The sequence below is a fragment of the Ovis aries genome, chromosome 2 (assembly GCF_016772045.2).
Source record: "Ovis aries strain OAR_USU_Benz2616 breed Rambouillet chromosome 2, ARS-UI_Ramb_v3.0, whole genome shotgun sequence".
In the NCBI taxonomy this organism is placed as follows: domain Eukaryota; kingdom Metazoa; phylum Chordata; class Mammalia; order Artiodactyla; family Bovidae; genus Ovis; species Ovis aries.
This window is the reverse complement of record NC_056055.1, coordinates 159,451,838-159,458,226: the sequence shown is the minus strand read 5'-3', so window position 1 is coordinate 159,458,226 and position 6,389 is coordinate 159,451,838. Positions and strand designations below refer to the sequence as shown.

Here is a 6,389-nt window from a genome sequence, read left to right as displayed (position 1 = left end):
CTCTTTCCTCACAAGCCAGTGCTGTAGTATTGGCCTCTCTGTGCATCAGGCACCTAGCCCTTGACCAGATAGCAATTTTCTACTGCCATAAAATCAAGAGGATTTAGAAAGCAGGCACCTCCCAATCCAGCTTTCAGGTCCTCTTGTCTCTGTTCAGTTCAGTTCAGTTCAGTCACTCAGTTGTGTCCGACTCTGTGACCCCATGAATCGCAGCACACCAGGCCTCCCTGTCCATTACCAACTCCCAGAGTTCACCCAGACTCACGTCCATTGAGTCAGTGATGCCATCCAGCCATCTCATCCTCTGTCGTCCTCTTCTCCTCTTGCCCCCCCCCCCCCCCAATCCCTCCCAGCATCAGGGTCTTTTCCAATGAATCAACTCTTCACATGAGGTGGCCAAAGTACTGGAGTTTCAGCTTTAGCAACATTGCTTCCAAAGAAATCCCAGAGCTATCTCCTTCAGAATGGACTGGTTGGATCTCCTTGCAGTCTAAGGGACTCTCAAGAGTCTTCTCCAACACCACACTTCAAAAGCATCAATTCTTTGGCACTCAGCCTTCTTCACAGTCCAACTCTCACATCCATACATGACCACAGGAAAAACCATAGCCTTGACTAGGACCTTGTAGTCCTTCACAAATGTATATATTTGATTGGTGGTGATACTGAGAATGCTAAAGAACTGAGTTCATTTGTTTCTCTTTTCTTTCCTCCACTAGTGACTGGCACAAGCAGAAGGAAGTTCAGGGGCCCTGCAGAATCCACTCCTGCCTGCGATGCCAAGCTTCTGGAGGCAGCACAGAAGCCAGAATTGTTCACAGAAAGATTGAATACCCAAAATGGTCAAAGAAGGGGTGGCTTTAGGTGACTCAGCAGATGGAAGCCCCCTAACAGGAGAGGCCCTATGCTTAAGTGCACATGCTCTGACTCTAAACCTGCATCTCGTTTTTAATCTGGCTTTGACATTGTGTCCTTGTCTGACATACTTCATATGAAATGCAGACCACCACTTCTGCTTGGCTAGGATGAATGCTAACCAGGAAAAGAATTTAAAGTGGTACAGAATTAGTCTGGCTCTTAGGCGATAATGGAAACATGTGTTCAAGCATCTTTATCCTGGTAATCTCCTGAGGGAAATGGTCTGAATTTGAGTCTGAATTACTTAAAGAAGCACAGCTGATGCCCCTTCCACTGTGACAGGGGTGCTGAGGACTGCTGTGTTGCTAAGGGCTCTTTCACAACAGCAAAAGTGCAATCGTGTTTAAGACCAAATATATATCACAGTGTCCAGGCTCTTAACTCATCATTGAGGGTGCTTACCTGGAGGTCTAGTAGTTAAGACTCCTCACTTCCCCTGAAGGGGGCATGGGTTCAATCCCTGGTCGGGGAACTAAGATCCTGCATGCCACATGGTGTGGCCAAAAAAATAAAGAAAGAAAATTAACTCATCACTGAGCTTATAAAGCCAGTGATTGACAAACTTACTTAGCTGCCTATTGCAGTCACCTGGGGAATTGAAAAATACTGATGCCTGCATCTCTGCTTACACATTCCTGGGATGGGACCAGGATATGAGGATTTTTGAAAGCTCCCAGGTGATTCTGATGTGTAGCCATGATGGAGACTCACTTCCCTAGAGAGTCTTTAAAAACTGCTCAGGCCCAAATTTAGCATTTTTACAACACCTGTTAGGCTTCGGAGGTGGCTCAGCAGTAAAGAATACTCCTGCAAAGCAGGAGATGCAGGTTTGATCCCTGTGTCGGGAAGATCCTCCTGGAGAAGGAAATGGAAAGCCACTCTATTATTCTTGCCTGGAAAAGCCCATGGACAGAGGATGCTGGCAGGTTATAATCTGTGGGGTTGCAAAGAGTCAGACATGACTTGAGCCTATGATTACCAAGGCATCCGTTTCAAAGACATGCATCTCAAATAAACATATTGCCAGCTGTATGACATAGCTGCTATCTAAACAACTAGACCAGGAACTAGGCTGCTCCACCATGAGGCTCCCCTTTTACATATCCTGTATAAGTGATTGCTTGAGTGAGTGCGTTTTCCCTTTCTGCACCTTAATTTCTGCTCTTCTGTTTTAAATTCTTCAATAAAGAGAAAACCCACAACACCCTAGGCATGCCACTCTCAGCCCAATAAAGGCGGAATCCAAGATTCTCCTCTTTCTCCCCAAGACCTCGCCATATATCCTCAGTGAGTTATAAACCTTGTTTCTCCAAAGTGCCTTTATGGCTGTTGCTGAGGTGCATCTTGCAGTTGTAATAAGAACCACAGGGGCCAGTCCAGGTACAGCACTGGCTCCTGTTGGGGAAAGATCTCTGGGGGCCCTAGCTGTGTGCTTCAGGTATTCCTAGCCAATAACATCACTATGAACATCATGAGGTCTACATGAAACATTGAGTTATAGACATCAACTCATGCTCAGTCTATTTTGGGTTCATGGTAAGGATCAGCTCTTCCCACCCAATAATTCTGTGTAATGAACTTGGTGGCTTAAGACACAGTTACTCTCTCTCACTCTTTGTGACCCATGGACTGCAGCACGCCAGACCTCCCTGTCCATCACCAACTCCCGGAGTTTACTCAAATTCATGTCTATTGAGTCGGTGATGCCATCCAACCATCTCATCCTCTATTTTCCCCTTCTCTTCCTGCCTTCAATCTTTCCCAGCATCAGGGTTTTTTCAGAGGAGTCAGCTCTTCTCATCAGGTGGCCAAAGTATTGAAGTTTAAGCTGCAACATGAGTCCTTCCAGTGAATATTGAGGACTGATTTCCTTTAGGATGGACTGGTTGGATCTCCGTGCAGTTCAAGGGACTCTCAAGAGTCTTTGACACCACAGTTCAAAAGCATCAATTCTTCAGTGCTCAGCTTTCTTTATAGTCCAACTCTCACATCCATACATGCTACTAGAAAAACCATAGCCTTGACTAGATGCACCTTTGTTGGCAAAGTAATGTCTCTGCTTTTTAGTATGCTGTCTAGGTTGGTCACTGGAGAAGGCAATGGCACCCCACTCCAGTACTCTTGCCTGGAAAATCCCATGGATGGAGGAGCCTGGTAGGCTGCAGTCCATGGGGTCACTAAGAGTTGGACATGACTTCACTTTCACTTTCACTTCTTACTTTCATGCATTGGAGAAGGAAATGGCAAGCTACTCCAGTGTTCTTGCCTGGAGAATCCCAGGGATGGAGGAGCCTGGTGCGCTGCCGTCTATGGGGTCGCACAAAGTCGGGCATGACTGAAGCGACTTAGCAGCAGCAGCAGCAGGTTGGTCATAACTTTTCTTCCAAGAAGTAGCGTCTTTTAATTTCGTGGCTGCAGTCACCATCTGCAGTGATTTTGGAGCCCCCCAAAATGAAGTCTGACACTGTTTCCACTGTTTCTCCATCTATTTGCCATGAAGTGATGGGACTGGATGCCATGATCTTCGTTTTCTGAATGTTGAGCTTTAAGCCAACTTTTTCACACTCCGCTTTCACTTTCATCAAGAGGCTTTTTAGTTCTTTCTCACTTTCTGCCATAAGGGTGGTGTCATCTGCGTATCTGAGGTTACTGATATTTCTCCCTTCTTCTTCATCTTGATTCCAGCTTGTGCTTCATCCAGCCCAGCATTTCTCATGATGTACTCTGTATAGAAGTTAAATAAGCAGGGTGACAATATACAGCCTTGATGTACTCCTTTTCCTATTTGGAACCAGTCTGTTGTTCCATGTCCAGTTCTAACTATTGCTTCCTGACCTGCATATAGGTTTCTCAAGAGGCAAGTCAGGTGGTCTGGTATTCCCATCTCTTTCAGAATTTTCCTCAGTTCATTGTGATCCACACAGTCAAAGGCTTTGGCATAGTCAATAAAGCAGAAATAGGTGTTTTTCTGGAACTCTCTTGCTTTTTCCATGATCCAGTGGATGTTAGCAATTTGATGTCTGGTTCCTCTGCCTTTTCTAAACTCAGCTTGAGTATCTGGAAGTTCACAGTTCATGTATTGTTGAAGCTTGGCTTGGAGAACTTTGAGCATTACTTTACTAGCGTGTGAGATGAGTGCAATTGTTTGGTAGTCTGAGCATTCTTTGGCATTGCCTTTCTTTGGGATTGGAATGAAAACTGACCTTTTCCAGTCCTGTGGCCACTGCTGAGGTTTCCAAATTTGCTGGCATATTGAAGCTGATTGAGGCTGGGTGTGGCTTTAAGTTGGGGCTGGATTTACTCTGCAAGGTTCTCCTCTTCCCTGGACCAGTGGGCTACCCGAGTGGCTTCTCTCATGGTGCAGCATGACTGCAATGGGTACGTCTTCTAACTACACAAGCCATTGCAAACTTCTGCATGAATGGTATCTGCTCATGTCCCACTGGCTCAAATTCAAGAGGCTGGAAAGTCCAATCTGTTTGCCGTAAGAGGAAATACAGGTTTTACGAGGTAAAAGGCTGAAATCACAGATGCAGAGACGGGTGAGTAATTTGGGGGTTTGGTGATCATCTCGTGCTGTCCTGGCCACTCACTGTCATGTGTGCTGTTTTCCTCTAAGAGGTTAGCATGCCCTTTAATGACCCTAATATGTCCTCTGGTCCTTGTTTTCTTCTGCTGCTTGAGTTATTCCCCCAAAAAGAAAGAACAAGAAGAGTGATCCCTATATATTTCCTAAAGGAAGACATCTGGAGAGTTGTCTTTATTTTTCTTCAGTTTTCATCTGGATGTTTGGCATCGAGTCAAATGTTTTACTCTGAGAAGTTTTAGAAAGTGAGTCCATTTAGCGTTTTACTTCTTTTCCACTTTATAATAATACACTAGTGTTAGTTGCTCAGTTGTGTTTGACTCTTTGCGAACTCATGGACTGTAGCCCACCAGGCTCCTCTGTCTATGGAATTATCCAGGCAAGAATACTGAAGTGGGTTGTCATGCCCTTCCTCAGGGGATCTTCCCAAATCAGGGATTGAACCCAGGTCTCCTGCATTGCAGGCAGATTCTTTTCTTTTTTTTTTTTCACTTGGTATTATCTTTAATTACAAAGACCTTTCCAATCACATCACATAGCGATCGTTTTATCCACTGCTGTCTTTGGCTGCCAATCTCTTATCTCTCTCCTCAGCAATGGTAAGGCGAATACCCTTTCCACGGGGAAGAGAGATCCATGGTTTGTTGCCTTTGCCAATAATGAAAATGTTCCAGAGCCAAGTGGCAAAGCTGTTGCCATTTGCATCTTTCACATGAACTACATCAAAAGAACCTGGATGTCTCTTCCAGTTTGTAATCACACCAATTCTTCCCAGGTTAGCACCTCCAGTCACCATGCACAGGTTACCAGTGTCAAATTTGATGAAATCAGTAATCTTGTATCATTCACCTTGATGAGGGGATCAGGGTAACGGATGGTACGAGCATCATGGGTTACCAGATGAGGGATTCCTTTTGTCCCCACAAATATCTTTCTTACTTTGCACAATTTATACTTGGCCTCCTCAGGTGTAATACGATGAACAGCAAAGCGACCCTTGGTGTCATAGATCAAACGAAAATTCTCTCCAGTCTTATCAATGCTGATGACATCCATAAAACCAGCAGGGTAGGTTATATCTGTGCGGACTTTGCCATCGATCTTAATGAAACGCTGCATGCAAATCTTCTTTACTTCATCTCCAGTTAAGGCATACTTAAGTCTATTCCTTAGGAAAATGATTAGGGGGAGACATTCCCTTAGCTTGTAGGGGTCGGTAGATGGACGAGGGGCAAACACACCAGTCAGTTTATCCAGCATCCAATGTTTTGGAGCTGCTACGCGTTTCAGGTGCTTCTTGGGACCCCGAGCCATGGCTGCGCTAGGCACGAAAAGAGCTGCAGGCAGATTCTTTACCATCTGAGCCACCTGGGAAACCCGATACACCAGAGTCTCAGTTAAATGCCGCCCTCAGGCTGCTTGCTGGGAACAATGTTACCGGGGAATGTGGATGTGATTAGTTACTTGGGATGCTCATTCACAAGAATAAGTTCCTCTTAAGCCTAAACCAGTGGACCTACTTTAGAAATAACCTCGTGCCTTGTTCTGTCACATTGCAAGAAGATTCTAGTATGTAGGAGATCCTGGATCTGACAACCACTGTTCCTACTGTTTGCTGATTTGCGTCATGGAACGCAATCATTTGTCATTTTTGTTGAAATACATGGTTGAATGCCCTGTGTCCCCATCTTGGTACCACAGTTTTGTTATCTCGTTGTTGCATGTGCTTTTCTTAAGGAAAATAATAGAATTGTTTGCAGATTTAGAAATTTGCAGGTTTCTTGGGATATAACCCTTGTGAATGCCGGGAGTCTATCTTTCTCTCTGAAAAGGAGAATGGCTTCTGAACTCAGAGTTTAGTGCTTCAAATAAAGTAAAGCAAAAA

General features: G+C 44.8%; 1 pseudogene; it reads right to left on the bottom strand.

Moving 5' to 3' along the window:
- Positions 1–4,973: 4,973 nt before the first annotated feature.
- LOC101113135 (small ribosomal subunit protein eS4, X isoform-like) lies at positions 4,974–5,842 on the bottom strand (annotated as a pseudogene).
- Between the last annotated feature and the right edge of the window lie 547 nt (positions 5,843–6,389).